The sequence below is a fragment of the Formica exsecta genome, unplaced genomic scaffold, assembly GCF_003651465.1.
Source record: "Formica exsecta isolate Colony F162 unplaced genomic scaffold, ASM365146v1 scaffold98, whole genome shotgun sequence".
Taxonomy (NCBI): domain Eukaryota; kingdom Metazoa; phylum Arthropoda; class Insecta; order Hymenoptera; family Formicidae; genus Formica; species Formica exsecta.
Genome location: NW_021853741.1, coordinates 1421571 through 1439586, shown reverse-complemented (window position 1 = coordinate 1439586; position 18016 = coordinate 1421571). Strand labels below are relative to the sequence as shown.

Below are 18016 nucleotides of genomic sequence, written 5' to 3'. Positions count from 1 at the left end.
CGATAAAAATAAATGCTGTTTCGTTACTTGTTCATTATGTATTTGAAAACATATCCTATATTCTCTCGACAAAATTGATCTCGTATAAAACCACATAACGATCACGACAATTATTATATGAGATAATGGCCTGATTTCGTAAAGAACTTGCCGTGGCTAACCCACGTTGCTCACATTACAGCATAATATATAATGCGATACAGAATAATAACGTTAGACACACGTTGCAATAATTTAGCTTCAGTAGCATAAATTACAATAGCTTAATTGCGTATCATTCGTTATTATTAACTTGTTTATCTCGTGAGTGAAACGCGACTTGAAATTTGCTGAAATGAAGTTGCACAAGCGAGACTCATATCTCCGACGGCAATCTGTTTTCCCCTCTTGAATAAAAAACACGCAATTTGCAGTTTATTAAATATTTGATACAAAGTTATGTGTGTATGCGTAACTTATATTTGTGTCAATGTGATATGCGTAATTAAAAATCGATAACACGTTTAAAATATCGATTAATTTTTTCCATTGACATTTTATGATATGAATAATTACGTGACATTTTTTTTTTTAATATTTGAGATTTATTTGACGCGGTCATTAATATATATTTACTGTTTGTATATCAGTAAAATTGTAATCCACAGAGAAAAAGAAAAAGAACAAGAATTATTTTATAACTAGTCACATATAAAAAAATTGTCAATTTAATATAAAACTATATTTCTTTAGTTTACATAAAACTATATTCTTGATTAAAATATTAAACATACAAAATTTTTTAATAACAAATAAAGAACAAGAATGCTAGAAAATATAAAATTAAATGACTTAGATAAATTTTTGATTAGCAATATTTTGATTAGCAATATTTTTAAATAAAAACCATCGAATATGTTATAAGCCTAAAATATACAAGTCCGTCGGTCATTAATTACGTTATCGGATACAAAGTCAGCATACAATTTTTATTCTGAAATTTTCACTTTCTCAAATTTTAAATAGTGACGTCTACTTGTTTCAATAACTCAATACAACTGACATTTCTCGATCAAGATCAAATTGATTATACCACAATGGTCGCCATTAATTTGCACAATAGTCTTTTTACTACGATTCTAGTTTTCACGGTCTTCAGATGGCTGACAAGCGTAGTTTATGTTTGCTTACTTACGCTGTCGATATTATTACGTCGAGCGGTAGGTGGCTTGAGAGCTCTCCGTGCCGTGGCCACTTCCATTTGCCATACAACTTCCCGAGAGAACCGATCCATCGTCCGATGAGTGTAATCAGCAGCTGGCCTCCACCCTGCACGCAGCGGACGTGTTCTCCGCGCTGGCTGGCGCGCTTTTTAGACACATACTCGACGTTGTTATCAATATCATTATGAGAACCGTAGGTGGGCAGTGCAGATCGGTAGCTTAGATCCCGGAAACCGAATGACAGAGAGAGAAATTTCCTCGCCTTCTTTTGCATGTAATCGCGGACGGAGTTACGCGCGATCCGTCATCGGATATACGCAATCATCGACCACCTCCTTCTCGTTAGATGTATTCCGGCACGTTGCCCTGGACGATTCTCGAATCGTTGCTCATTTCCGTTTGGTAACGATATCGGCCGCACGGATACACGCTTCTCTTTTTCCTTTCCGGGTTAGAGCGGCACGACAGCAAGGTTTCGATGAAAAGTCGTCCATATGCGTGTGTCGTTTCGTTCATTCCCTTTTTTTTTTTTTTTTTTTTTTTTTTTTTTTTTGGAGCAACGCAACACACATCCGTCGATCGACATAAACAGTGCATCATCTTGTTCGACTGTGTTTATGCGAACGTAATAAGCAAATCTGATCTTCGATCATTTTGTACATACCAACGAGATTGGTTTTTTTTACTGTTAATTAATAAACTAATTTCAAATTGGCATCTTTTTTTTTTAAATTGATTTCTTTTTGTTATTTAAAAATATACATGTTTCCAAGTGCTCGTCGATTTCGAAAAAAACTTTAATCCTTACTGGAAATTCCGCCTTTCCGTGTGTGGAATTGCGGTGGATTGACCGGAGCCGCATACCGCTTCGGATTGGAAGAGGATTGCCTTGAAAGTTTTGCACGGAGGGCGCGAGGGCTACAGGAACCGGGAACCAGGAACCAGGAACCGAGTGGCAGACCGGCTTGACTGGTCCAGAGCCTGCTCATATGTAGGTGTACGTACAGGTACACGTAATACATCAGTGGGTTCGAGATGCATGTGGCTGTCTCGCTCACGTAATCCGCTGGGAGTGGCGCGATATTGCTCGATTCGATTATAGCCGGCTAGCTCGTGCGATTCGGAATAGTGGATTCAAGGGTGAAATTTCACATTGTGAAAAGCTGATAGAATCTAGATAGTGACTTGGTCCTTTCTCCCTCCTCTCAGAGAGAAATATCAATTTAGAAATTGCTCGAAACTGCTTCTCTCAAAAAGTCATCTGCGCTGTTTTGTTACTTTTTTTATTAATATATTATGTCTTACATATTTGAATCTTGACATTATAAATATTTCAGGGAAGTTATATAAACGATTTCAAGAAGTATTACATTTTGAATTATATACACACACGTATTAAAACAGAATACGTGCTGCATTTAGTATCTCAAAATATTATGGCATCTACTTTTGAGAACACAGGATATTCACTTTTATTTTAAAAATAAATTTAGTTTTCTAAAATGCGTGTGTAATGTTTTATTTATTTTTTGCATTGATTGAAAATAAAATTTTGCTTTTCGATAAGACAGTCACCCTTTGTACAGAATTATCTCTATCATCTCTACGCGTCTGCATGGCATGTAGTTGGAAATGACGGAAATGTCAGAGTAATACTGATACAACTTATCTCTTTCCTCCATGAAAAGTATCTTGATCGAGGAATGTCAGTCTCATTGAATGACTAAATAGAAAGTCTAAGTGGAATTCCATAAATTTCTACTTTGGCAAGACAAGTTGCATGGCGGCAAAAATTAATGATGTTACTAGTACATGTGTAGGAAGATAATAATAAAGCGGTGCAAATTTTTTTATGCGATTCGTTGATGCTACAAGATCGCTATCGAATCGTAACTTCTCATTATGCGAGTCATGAAATTATCGGACGTCATAGAGGCCGCATATGTACTTTAATATTGCGTCATTTTCGCGTGTCAGTTTTTCATCCTAATGCACACAATCTCTTTTGATTGGACTTTTATATTTGAAGGATATTAATTACAACGCTAACGAATAACGATATAAACATCTTATCGAACACATTTTTGTTAAAATATACAAATTAGAAAAGAGAACAGGTATACATAAATTTATTTTATAGTTCCTTTCAAGTTAGTTTTAGATATAAAGTCATTTTTCGAATAAAACACTTTATACATTTTTGTACTTTATACAAAGTGTAAAGTATTTAAGTTTCTCAACAATAATTATTATTGTCTGAACCGTATAATTATTGTCTGAAAATTCTATCTATTCTTTAATGTATTTTGCTTGCATTTACAATAATATATACTAAAAATAAAAGTACGCTATCAATGAAAAAGCTATCTATACATTTTGCTTCATATCTGTACATTGTTATTGATACTTCATTAACGATACAGTCCAAAAGATAAGAAAGCAATATTTTTGATTTATAGTATTTATTATGCACGTGAAATAAATTGTTCCGTTACAGAAAATTAAATATAGCGAGCATAAATCAAATATGCCGGCCAGCGGCTGATAACGACCGGCCGGTTACGGATTTCCTTATTACCGTTATATTTAATTAATTTAAATATCATCGTTTACAGTTTTATGATCCTCTAAATCATAGACGCACATTGCAAAAATTTTCAGTCATCTTATAAACTCTTAATCATTTTGTTGAACGTAATTAATTTGATATTAGTCGCATTTAGAGCATCGTCTTTTCGATAAAAATTTGCAACCATAAATATTGATGAACAAAGTCGGTTGATTGTTTAGTTAGTTCGTTGCATTAATGAATGCTTAATTTTTCGAATGTTATTATGTAGTAATTTATTTTTTATCTCGGCAGGCAGGCGAATTCACGTGACTTACACCGAAGGGCAAAAACATGTCCAGGCCACCGGTTAATTAACGTATCTAGACTTATAAGGTCGATAAGTCAGCATAACAGAGTTCCCATCCATAAATACGCCCAAGTAACTTCGAGATTTGCACACTGCACGCGGTAGTAAAGATGTGTAACCTATTTTATAGCATTTATGCCAACGTTTGGGGACGTTGTTGGGGCAATAACTCGATCTCGAAGTTACTTTCTGACATGCTAGCGATTTTTTTTTGCTTGAGCATAATTTATCGAACAGAATTATGAGATCCTACGCATATATATTTATGAAAAAAGATATCTAATAATATATAAAATCTTATTCTTGATCTAGTTTTTGTTAAACAGATGTATGTTGGCAAATTTAATTGTTTTAATTGTCAATCACATCTTTAGCGTTGCATGTCGGTTAATGATGTTCGTATAAATCGATATCATCGTATTTCTCGTCGAGATTAGTCGCGTTAATTGCAAAAAGATATAAAATAATAAAATTACTAGTTTTGCCTAAATTATTAATAATATATAAATTTCTTGAAATGCTAATAGAAATATGAAACGTGATTTTATATCATAATCCTCGATAATTAGTAGAATAGATTTATGTTGCTTAAAAATATGGATACATTCGCGAGCAATATTGATTCACTTTACGCGAACTATAAATTCAGTAAAAAATGTCGCGTCGTCAAGTCTTATTCGTATTCCGCTTATTAAGTAACGATTTAACATACAGACGGAAGATGTGTCCGGTATTCAGAAGGAAATCAGATATAATCGCATGAAGTTACCACTGGGAAAAAAGAAGAGAGACGCTTTTAATTAAAAATAATTATGACTTATGTATGTCATGCGTGCAAGCTGCATTTACCTGTTGCCGCATAAGAGATAGTAGCAGGTAGCGGAACTCGAATATTAATCGAGATCCCGTTATCGCGACAAATTGGCTATCAAAATGTCGCATCAGTTTCATGATCGTCTACATCGTTCATAAGCCAGGTTATTATTATGGGGGTTTCGATGGTGCACCGCGAGAATGTTCGTTAGTCTGGGATGCCCTCCTCTTTATCATCTTTCTTTTTTTTTTTTATTTATGCACAGTCGATCGCATTTATTCAGTCTATCTTTTCATCATACGCATAGGTCGCGAGTAACCTGCAGAAGCGTTTTTTTTTTATTTTTCGATCTTATTTAATATAGCAATAAAGATTTTTTCTCCTCACGCGTATTTTCAGTATCGAAAAAAAATTTAAATTGATATCTTTTGCTGTCCGGTTTTTCTCTACCAATTTATTGTAGTAATTATTTATTTTATAATTGCGATCTTTTCCACACTTGTGTAATTAATTATTATCTTCATCTTTTTTCTTTTAATTGGAAAGGCGATATCTTTAATTCTCTTATTTTATTTGCGTGTGTCAATTGCGTGTGTCATTTTTTTTTTTATTTAGGAAAGATGATATTTGCTTTCTAAATTTTGCTTCAATTAAAAGTGGCTTTTTAAAAGCAATTAAAATACAAATCTGATCTTTTTAACAAGAACTCTATAATTTATAAAATTTTTTTATAACGATTTTTATAAAATATTTTTATTATTTTTTCGAAAAAATCTATTAAAAACTTCATTGTAAAAGAGAGAAAGAGAAAAAAAGATTATTATGAAAGAAAAGAACCGTGGATATTATCAATTTTTAGCATGTTTTTAGCGAATTCTTTAAACGCGAAAACTTATTTAATAATCTTCAGTAACAAATTTATCCAAGTACATTCATAAATCAATATTACGTCATCCGCGCCGCGTCGTTCACTCTCATATATCTCTGTCGTTCCACGAGCAAAGTTATCCGAAAGGCAGCAGGTATATTTCAAGGTTATCCGGCTGCCTCTGCTTGTCACCGAGGGCAGAATCGACCCGGTCCTCCTCATCGAGTCTCCGACTGTTACCGTAGCAACAGACCAAGCCAAGCTTTCCTAATGCGTTTCCATTCTACCGCCACCTATCTAACTACCCTCGCATTGCCGGGTTTTTCCTGTCAGCGTCAAGGATGGCAAGTGCACCCCGGCCGGAGATCTTCAAAAGGAAAAAAATACATGGTTTCATGAGCGCCATTCGTTCGGCTGGAGAGAGAGAAAGAAACAGAGCGGCGGGCTCCGACGAGAGTCGTTTGAAAGGGGTTTAGTGAGGAACGGGAGGAAGAGTGGGTAGAGGGTGAGAGAAAGGAACGAGAATATCCACAGAGAATCGAGACGGGCGATAGGACGGGCGTTGCCATGCCGACGAATTATTATTTGCGCCCTCGTGCGTCGCTTTAAAAGGGAGTCCGTCGGCACCCTCCATACAGCCTCGCACCTAGCCCCGCCCCTGCTCGCCGGTAGCGTCGATATGGATTTTTTTGTTTTCTCTGATCCCCCGGCGTCTCCTCCACTTGAGAGCGGCGCGACGCCCGAATTTTGCCCCGACCCCCACCATCCGGCTGTCGCCGCCAACCCTCTTCTTCGCCGCCACCCTTCTTTCTCTTCTTCTTCGCCATCGCGGCTCGAGATGTATATCGGAGATCTCTCGAGCATGCCTGGGCCGCGACGACCTTTTGTCGCCTTTCTCGCGCGTTATGCGACACGGCTAGCCGGCTCGATGCGGGCGACGAGACGCCGGTGACGGCTACGGCGACGACGCTACCAGCGTTTGAGCACTCGAGACCTTCGAGGGCGTACGACGCGTCGCGCTCTGATGAGTTTGAAGGGTGCCGCGATACGGAATTGCGACTAGGATTTTGGGGTTTGATGAGGATGCCGACTCTCTCTCCCCCTCGCCCCGATTGCTTGTAATTTTGACGTCGCCGCCATTCTTCCGTGCGCGAATACTCATACAGTTGAAAAGGACTTTTCTTTTGAATGTTACGAAATTTTTTTACAAGTGAAAAATTAAATATTGTATTAAGTATTGCGTATACAATTTTTTGAGAGACTGCAACTTTTTATATTATTCCTTTAGATATATCCTGAACGTTTGTATATAAAAGAATAATTAAATAAAAATGCCTTATACATTATGTGCCATATAATATATAGATATATTAGAATTGTTGAAAAATGATTATCATGATTATTTTAAAATTATTTTTTTATATTGTTTAATATTCACATTTTTCTAATTTTAGAATTTTTATTATACGTTTAAACACTTTTTTTTTTAAATAACAGGTATATCTTATGATTTTTACTTAATTATTCAGAGATTAGTAACATTTTTCGCTTGAATCTCTTTTTCTATATCATCAAAAATAAATTTAATATTATTTTTTACCATACACACACATATATATTTTCTGTGATGAATTAAATCACAATTTTTTAAAAATTGCAAAAAACGAGGGTAATCTAAAAAGTTTCTAAACATATTGCACTTAAAAATTAAATTATAAAACACACGCAATTATTAATAATTTAATTAAATGTGTATGCAAATAATTAACCGTATATGTTTTTAATGAATGTAAGTAATAAACGTATTTAATAATTTAATTTAATAGCTGGAATATGCGTGCGATATTTTTTTGAATTCAGGCTACACGCTATAATGCTGTTATGAGGCAATATAATAAGTAAATTGAATACAAAATTAAATATTAAATTGCTGATGGAAACTTGAATGTTTAACTATGCGGATGAATGTAATAAAAATTGTGCAGATCACGTGCAATTCATGAATGTGAGTTTGCTGTACAATTAGTATATCGTTTGCGTGACCATAACGAATAATTGTTACATGCCGTAACAATGTTTGTGTCATTCTAGCAGTGGACATGATAATTACAATTAAACAAGTCTTACAGTGTGAAATTAAAGCTTTCGAGACATTCGCTGATTCGAAAATTACATTTTCAGAATTAGCAGAAATGATTGATGGTGTATTGCACATACTCTATAATTTTATTCTATATATACTCATTTGCTACTTATGTACGTAAAGTTGGACATTTATTTTTGAAAGATTTTTTCGCATGTGTGTATGCGAACGTTTGCTTTTGCAATAAACACAATTAAAATTCTTATAATATACAGCAACGCATTTCAAATCTGTCAAAAAATCGACTTGAATCTTTTTAATGATTATATTGATTCAATATGTTGCATTATGCTAGAGAGACATATATTTATATTTATATAAAATTGATAATATAACTTGAAGCATCTGCCTATCAGTGTCCAACATCGTTGATTTTCTTATATTTGAATGAATCTTCTGACAATCAAATCAAATCTTCGTTACATTTTTCAATTATGTTCAGAGTTCCAAGACTCATATACATTTACTAACGCGGGCGAAAGTAAGCAGAGACGGTGATGAAATTATCAGTCGAGTCTAGAAAGATAATTATGTATGCATTACTCTCTGCTCACGCGGCTCGGAAAAATGGCTTCATTGACAGGTTTACTAAGTTCTTGACGTTTATTTTTCTGTCATTTCTTTTCTTTTCTCTCTCTCTCTTTCCTTAAAATGAAATTCTATGCTCTCGCGCAGTTTGCACGCCGGGCAAATTTCTGCGTTTTGCATCAGTAGAAACGCGACCTCGATTATTGTTAATTAATGCTCTAATAAGTACTCTAACGAGTACTTGTGTCTGAAAAGGTTGGTTCGGTAAAAGGGGTAGCCGAGTGTTCTCGAGTTAATTTCTATGGGGATTTGAACAGATCGATGCGGGTTTCCATGTTTTCTTCTCTCTCTCTCTCTCTCTCTCTCTCTCTCTCTCTCTTGTTTTCTCTATGCGCGGATTGAGCCAAAACTGAGTGGATCCGCTTGAATCCCTCATAATCATTGCAAGCTGGTTGCAACACAGGATATGTAATAATATTTTAAAAATGTATTTGAGCTAAACAAAATAAGACCGATTTGTTTTTTTTTCAAAATAATGAGATTATAAAGTTTCACTACTAATATATAAATAAAATAGAGCAGGTTTTATTGTTACATATAGAGGTACATTATTTTCCTATTATTTCATACTTCAAGTATAAAAGTGAAAACGTGTGAAATCTGAGGGATTGTTAAAAGCTAAAATTACCGTAAGAAGTAATGGCGAATTCAAACTAATTAAATAATTATGTTGTTATTAAATCAACATGGTTTTATCAATCAAAAACTCAGTTCTAATTCTTTTATTCTATATAGCAATAAAAATTAAACAAGGACGATATTTTTTGAAAACAATTAATTAGGTGAGTGATAAATGAAATTAACATTAATTTCTCGGTAGAAATCAATCAGCGAGAATTTTCGATATTATTTGTGTTTAGTCAAAGGCGAAACGGTAGAGACGAACAATGGTGGAATTTATCACCGTGATTAACGGAATTTTAGTCGCGTTGAAAATCACGCATTTCGAGATTACGTTCGCCTCGCGTACTATTCGTTCTCGAATATATATATCACCGAGTTTAATCCAATATCCTGTGCGCGCACCGCACGTGCAATCCGCGTCGATCACAAAGAGAATCACGTATCGCGGCGGGTCTATGTGCGCGTGTCGCACACCGACACACGTCACGAGTACCACACAGTACGCATTGTGGTAGAGGATGAGTGGCACTCGGAGGGTCGAGTGGATCCTTTCACGATATACAGCCAGAGGCCCATGGGGTTTCCCTCCGGGGACACCCTCCCGGGTGTCGCGGGCTCTTTCCCACTCGGCCACCTCGGGTAGCCTTTGCGAAAATCCTCGAGCGAGATGGTCGACGCCCTTGTCAAGGGCAAGACAGAAGGAGAGGAGGGTAAGATCGGCCATGTTGCCGGGGGTGTGTCCAAGGGTGTAGCCCGGACCATGGGTCTCCATGACAACCTCGTTCTGTCCCGACCAGCCGGAAGTGAGGGCCGCTAGCGTTGTGCGCTCAACCCTCCAACCGGAAGCCGCCGCAACCGGAAATTGGGTTGCGGGGGCAGCGAGTGGAGCTATACGAGGGAGGAACGAACAAGGAATCGATGGGGGAGGGGGAACGACGGGGTGGGGAGAGTACAGTTAGCTCTGGCAAAAAATGCGAAAGAACCATGCGATCCCCCGTTGATATAGATACGGTGAAACGCACTCTACCGTGACGTCGGATGATCGATGACGATGTCGGGACTTGCGAGTACGTGTGCGGCACCTATCATGTACCGGTGTGTCCTTTGTTCCTCCTGCGCTACGTTGATACCCAATTCTCGACTTAATCATAGATTTCATGTAAAGTGCATTAGGATGTATCAGATTGATACGAGCGCGCCTCGTTTGGCACATCGTGGCGCATAATGAGGCGACGCGCGGTTGTGTCGTACCGGGAGGAAGCGACGCGTGTATTGATTTATCTGATTAAAATTGCGACGAGATTTATAAGCGAAGTTTTCCGGTTAACCGTCTAGACGTACGTTTTTAGCATTTGAAAAAAAATTTGCGCTAGATATATCTTGGAAAGAAGAAGGAGACGATTTTTTAAATCATTAAACGATTATAAATTTTGACATTTTATACACGTGATTATAAATAAATTCAGAAAGGGGGATCTTTTTATCTTACTAGAAATTATAATAGAATATTTAATATAAAATAAAAAGAAACAATTAAACTCTTAATTATGTTTAAAAAAATATTCGCGCTAAATACATCTTGGAAAGAAGTAGGAGATGATTTTTTAAATCATTAAACGATTATAAATTTTGACATTTTATACACGTGATTATAAATAAATTCAGAAAGGGGGATCTTTTTATCTTACTAGAAATTATAATAGAATATTTAATATAAAATAAGAAGAAACAATTAGACCCTTAATTATGTTTAAAAAAAAATTCGCGCTAAATACATCTTGGAAAGAAGTAGGAGATGATTTTTTAAATCATTAGACGATTATAAATTTTGAAATTTTATACACGTGATTATAAATAAATTCAGAAAGAGCGATTTTTTTATCTTACTAGAAATTATAATAGAATATTAATATAAAATAAGAAGAAACAATTACTCTTAATTACGTTTGAAAAAAAATTCGCGCTAAATATATCTTGGAAAGAAGTAGGAGACGATTTTTTAAATCATTAGACGATTATAAATTTTGACATTTTATACACGTGACTGTAAATAAATACAGAAAGAGGGATTTTTTTATCTTACTAGAAATTATAATAGAATATTTAATATAAAATAAGAAGATACAATTAGACTCTTAATTACTGAAAAAATTCATAGATGAAAGCAATGGCGAAAGAAAGAAGGAATTGCCAGACTATTATCTTCCCCTTGCGAGGAAAATACTCGCAGACTTTCCCATCGCGCGGAACAATCGCTTAGTTAGTTATAATAGCAGCGAATCGCGGGAAAGAAAAGGGAAACCATAACGAGACCAATGTAGACTAATCTTTTCCGATGACTGCCTGCCTCTTTGTGCTCTCTTATTATCAGGTCGCGAGTTACGCCGCGCCTTCATGCGCTCAAGGAGTGCATTACAATCTCGACGGAGATCGTAATCCTTATTATCTTGATAGACGCGGCTCTCTCGTTAGCGCCAATATATTCTTTGTTTTGACTTTACGACCTGTAAAATAATTTAGAGAGAGAGAGAGAGAGAGAGAGCCGCATAGATACGAGTTCGCGCGGTATGCATGTGCAAGTCTCTTTGCGTGCGCGACGCAGCATGCAGCGTCCCGTTATAGGCACGGAGATGCTCTGAGAGAGATAGACGCACCTTTGGAGTATAAATATATTTATACGCGTGCCACACGCGGAACCTCCGCGAAACCATGCGTTCGCGCGAGGAGACTGCGAGAATGCGTCTCGCGAGAGGGAGAGATTTTCTCCCGAGATGCTAGACAGCCTCTACGAGATGGCATTGCGGAGATGAACGTTTTTACCGAAAAACACTATTGGCATTGATACTTAAGCCGGTTGTAAATCATGTACCGCAATGCGGTACTGCAGTACCGGTAATCCGCGATTTCATGGCGTGCCTCTCCTCGCAGGCGATACATAAGTACTGTTCGTGGGTTTTGATCGTGATCAGATCGGCGAAATTGTGCGATAGTCCTCGAGCAAGAATACTGATGAATTTTCCCATAACACTATGGATATTGTAACGTTTCGAGAAAACTCGACGTTTATGGCAAAATCGTTTCGTATTATCTTAATCCTTTAACTTTACGAAACATGTATTATACTTACAATGCTATACTTATAATAATTTTTTAAGTGTGTTTTACATATATCTATTTTTTATATTTATATTTAAGATTATGTGTTCTAATTTTGACAATTTTTGATTGGAATAATTAAATGTAGGAAAATATATAGATAAAAAAAGAATAAATAAAGATTAGAAAGTGAGATTATTTCTACAGTTTTTCGTCGATGAGAAATACTTGATTTTGGCAAACTTAAAGAACAATTTTAAAGAATTTCAATATATGAATAATCATCGAGGAAAATCATCATCTAAGAGTACGCCAATGAATAATTTCCGTAATTGTTCTAGTTGTTTTTTATCAAGGATTTTAGCAAGTAAATGAAATAATTGCAAGCTAAATATTATGTAGTTGAATCTCAACTCATGTTTGGCGAGAGAGAGATATTAACTTTATTGTTCTTGCCGCTTAGAAAATGGTATCTTAGAATTTATAATAAAATTATTATATTGGTATGTCAATTAGATCAGTCGTTTTATGTATTAAAAGATATCAGCTAATGAAACTCGATATCTTGCAAATATGACTATAAAGTCGTAATTTCCCATATTCATATAGCCAATCTTATCTTAATATTGCGCTTGGTGATTCTTGTTTACCGCATAAAAGGAGTAAAATTAAGATTTTAGTATGAATATCATCACGAATATATTACACGAGGCTAATCGCACGCATTTACATCAATCTGATACATCCAAATGCACTTACACAAAACTTATGGCTTATGCAGAATATCCGCAGACCAGATAACGCAGTATCATATGCGCGTTGTAGCGTTCGATAACGAATAACAAAGTTGAAACTGCATGCAATGCAACACAATATTGTACATCGACTATTATGGATATTTATATAGCATTAATAAATAATAAATAAGCTCAAAATAATTTTTTTTAAGCTTTTTTGAATACTATCTCTATATAAAAAGATAGAGAATTTAACTTGAATCTCGATTAACATTAATTGAAATTCATGGAAATGATCCATAGCACTTTCTCAGTGATGATAAATAATTTTATGGTGTTTAAAAGTCTGTATTTATAATATTATTATTGCAAGTAATATATTATTACAACTTCTGAGCATATGTATGCACTCTTTTTTGTGCGCATATTTCGAAACGCCGGAATTCTCGTCGCGCCGCGTGAATCGGAGCGTGGGGTATCAGGGAAATGTACGGGGATGGATTTTTTTCGAGGCCTCATCGATTGGCCACGCCCAGTCGGCCATTTTTGCTGTAATTACCGAATTCGTAATTAATTAATACCGCACTTCCCTCGATTGCCTCGATTGTCGGAGGAAGCTTTTTATAAATTTACCGATCAAGTGCATCGAAACGCGTTTGCGTGATTTTTCTTTTTTTTTTTTTTCACGGACGCACGACACACATCTGCAACAGCTGAAAGTAATCTTGAAATGATCCGCGTGAATTAAATTTTAATTAGATGTTTTGTGTTTGCGTGATTTTTTTTTTTTTTTTTTTTCACGGACGCAAACACAACACACGACACACATCTGCAACAGCTGAAAGTAATCTTGAAACGATCCGCGTGAATTAAATTTTAATTAGGTGCTTTGCAAGAGAGTAACTCGGCCAAGAAGATCGGTACGACGTATGTGACATTGTTTCGTGATCATAAATGTGTAAATGTGTTGTAGTAATTTTATACCTTGTTTCCTGCTTCACCAAAAACAGAACATCCTGTTATTGTCGCACTCTTTGTGAGGAATATTCTTGGATACATTATATTGGGTTGAACGGAAAGTTCGTGCTGTTTTTTCGGTCTTCACCTGTTAACAAAAAACGGCCCGATCTTTCCGTTCAATCCAATATATTTGCAAGATATATATTAGGAAATATTATTTTATATTTATTTAGTTTTTCTGATTTATATACGATTACATGATATTAGGTAAAAGTGATATTTTATCAATGCTCACAGTGCAATGGGGATAGTGCAACTTTTGATAAAGCTTACAGGCTTCAATCTCTCTCTACTTTTATATGTAGTTTCTCCAACTTTATCGTATTCATTATCAACGTATAATTACTGGATAGAAATGACTACCTATGAAAATTATACAATATATGCAGTGTGGTAATTTGCGTGCAAACGAATCGATATTTGACGTCTTAAAAAGAGTTGACGATTGATTAATTGAAAATCTTATTGCGTAAATCATTTTGTCGGCGTATGTGATAGATTGTTCGAAAGCGATCGGACTAGAGACACCAATGAATCACTCGGCTCGGTTTCTGCAATCAAAATGTAAATCGGGCGCTTCTTCTTTCCCGGATATTGTCGCACGTGTGACAGTCGGTCGCGTTGAACGCAAGCGTGATAAATGAGAATGTTACTTATGCTAGAAGAATATTTTACCGCGCTCGAATCGATTTTCCGTCGTTGGGTTTTGTTTCGCGATTTACAAGGATTCTATCAGGCTAAATATACGCGCTATCATATTCTATTGCATCGAAATCAAGAATTATTTTCCCGCGTAACAATTATGTGAGATGCCATATTATATTTTACTTTATATTTGTTCTAATTTTTAATTCGCTAAAATATTTAAGATATCTATGTGTTTTTCGTTTTATCTACAAATTCTTTACATAACGCGATGATTTTTATTTTACTTTTATTTTATATGTGTTTTTCGTTTTATCTACAAATTCTTTACATAACGCGATGATTTTTATTTTATTTTTTCCTCGGGATGTCATAATATTGGCTATCAGGATCAGGGCTTAATGTGTCGACCGATGAAATTATGTTGGCGCGTTTGTCTCGTATGTACACGATGTTTGTAATACTGTACATTACAATCTGACACGTATCGACCAGACTGATACGCAGCACGTTGTGACACGGAGACATCCGGTCTAAATATTTAGCACCATCGATATGCACGCTCCAACGATCGTTATCCGTGGAATTCGTCGACCTTGAGGAATTCTCTCACTTCGGTTATCTTGTCATCCGACGGCGGCGAGCCGAACGCGCTGGGAGAGACTTTTCCTCGTTCGCCATTCGCAACGCGTCACCTTCTCGATACGCCCGCAGATAAGAATGAAACGTCGGGCTTAGAGGAATGTTTATGATTCTTCGCGGTGCGGTGTACATACGCGCGGAATTTTATGCGATCGCACCTTGTCACGCCATGTAAATGCCTGTGTAAATTATTTTATAACAAGTAATGCTTAGGCCGAGACGGAGAATATTTAATAATAACGTTATTGTTTAATGTTGTTTTGACATTTCTATAAATGTCAATTTTTTTATTTCCTTCTTCAAATGTATATGGCATAAAATAGTTAAAACGGATTATCATGGCAGTAGAAGCTAACGGTAATAAATCGAGCAAATAAGAGCGAAATTCTTCGCGCGGATCAGCCGATCGCGTCCTGACGATTTATCACTTCCTCAAGCGACCAATCTCTCGCAAGATCGTCCAGAGATGCCTCTGGCGGATCCCAGACCTCGACCCCAATGATTATAACTCTTATCCATTTACGAATATTTTGCGCTTCTCCACCTATCCATCTTTCCTTTTTCTTTTCTTTTCCTTTTGGCACATTTTCACTTATTGTTAGTATTGTATGATGATCCACGCGATTAAATACTTGACTATATATGTCAGTATGAAATATGTACCTTAACGACGAGTCATGGTAAGCCACGAAGTTTGACACGTAAATTAAATCTCTTAAAAATATTTTTTGCCTGTCAGACATTTGAGGTAGCTATAAGATTATTTTTTAAAGATAAACATAAGATTATTATTATTTTTTTTTTTTATAACGATATAAAGATATATGAAATGCATTATAACATATGAGTAAGTTCGAATTTATTAAAACTTGCATTCTCAGTTTTGACGGATTCCAGATTTTAATTTTTATATTTGTCAAATAAAAAAAAAAAATAAAGAATACATGCGAGTATTTTCGATTAACATTTTTTTGCATTTCACTTGAAGTAAAAAATCAATATATCTATTAACGTAATGGAGAAAATCTCGATACTTTTGCACTTTGCAACTTTGCTTGAAGCAGAGGGAACAGTTTCAATTCCGAATAAGCGAAATGGAGCGTAAACATCTTTTCATTCATTTGTTTGTCAAGCTTAAAGTTTATTACGGGAACACAGGTTCACTTTCTTTCCGCTCGTTCCACTTTTTCTATCCGCTTCGTTCGATGTAATAAACGATCTGGTTGTAGGAAGAGAAACGTCAACTACATGGTGATATATGACGCCAGATTAATGCCGTTTCGTTTATGCGTCTGGGAGAATTTCTCATGTTACAAGGAAAATTTGAAAACATATTATTATCCGTACAGAACTGAGGCGATGTGAGAAAAGCAATCAAGATGTGACCGATACGATTCAATGTTTGCCTTTTTCAATAATGTGTGTGAAAGAAAGCAAATGCTAGAAAATTATGTATCCCAGTTACAATTACATATATTCACAATGATTATAATTTTGTTAGCAAAAGAAAATAAAAAATTATTAAATTATATATACATATGTATAAAACATTTAGATATCAGATTATCAAGAGATTAATTATTAATTAATTAATTATTGCATTATTGCATCTGCGTTTATTTTCTGCTAACGGATGATACTTTTCATCTCTCTATTTGACCTTCTTGCCTCCGTTGCACTTTTCTCGAGTATTAAATTGCCCGTTTACATATCTCGGTTTCTTTTCTGCGATTATAGCGAAGCATGTTGTTTGTCGTGGATTTTCTCACTAATTGGATTCCTTAACGCGGGCCAACAGGTCGTACACGACCAATTTGTTCTTGACGCGTATTTAACATGGAGACTCCCTTATTATTAATTAGTTCCAGCAATATCTTCATCCCACACTTATATACCTTCAATTACATGCGTATGGATCGGCGCGCTGATGACGGATTATAGCCATAAATCACTTTATTACATCGACGATCCCCCGCACAACCGCGGATAGAAATAATTAGCAATAAATTGTCCCACTGTCGATATAACACCTCAATTCTGTGGGATTATTCGTAACCATGCGATGTATAGATTTATTAAATGCAAGTAAAACCGCAAGAGGTTTCGCGGGGTTAAATCTTTTCGAATGTAACGCGCAACCTGTCACTCGATAAACCATGCGTCGCGTCGTTTCTTTTATAATTAACGTATCGCACGAAAGATTAATGTCCGTGTGATTACGAGCGTGGCTTTCGCTTTACTCACGCCTGACCGATCTAATGAGCGCTAATGTTCCCGCTTAGTGCGCACAAACTCTTTTCGAGATGCGATATTAAATCGCTACACCGTTATAAAATCGCTCCTAATCCTTGATTACATACGAGACATTTTATATCCGTGCATTTATATTATCTAAGATCAAAGTATGTACAAGATAGAATAGAAAAACTTCATCGATCATGCTCTTGTACATACAGTAGATTTTAATTTTTTTTTTTATTTTTATATATATTATATGCTTTTGAATATGATAAAAATACAATTTTTAACATATATTATCTCTTCTTTTGAATAATCGATTAAAACAAGTTGTTATTAAGTGATTCTCATACGAGTAGTAGTCATAAGTGGTTATTATACGATTTATTTATTAATTTTAATCGATTGATATAACGATAATAATAGTTTTTATATTATGTTTAATTGCATTTTTTCCCAATATGCTCGATTATGAATAGCA

The 18016-nt window shown here is 35.5% G+C and overlaps 1 protein-coding gene and 1 long non-coding RNA gene across 4 annotated transcripts in view; one reads left to right on the top strand and one right to left on the bottom strand.

Moving 5' to 3' along the window:
• LOC115245434 (UPF0489 protein C5orf22 homolog) overlaps positions 1–18016 on the top strand; it is a 692512-nt gene that overhangs the window by 42804 nt on the left and 631692 nt on the right. The gene's annotated exons all lie outside the window — the stretch shown is intronic.
• Positions 1–18016, bottom strand: part of LOC115245439 — a 63649-nt gene that overhangs the window by 37608 nt on the left and 8025 nt on the right. Inside the window, exon 1 of one of the 3 annotated variants that reach the window (XR_003885549.1) lies at positions 1175–1226. The exons of the other annotated variants lie outside the window; for them this stretch is intronic. This is a non-coding gene — a long non-coding RNA (uncharacterized LOC115245439). Of the gene's footprint in view, positions 1–1174; positions 1227–18016 lie in introns of those variants that run through there. 3 annotated transcript variants of the gene reach the window in all.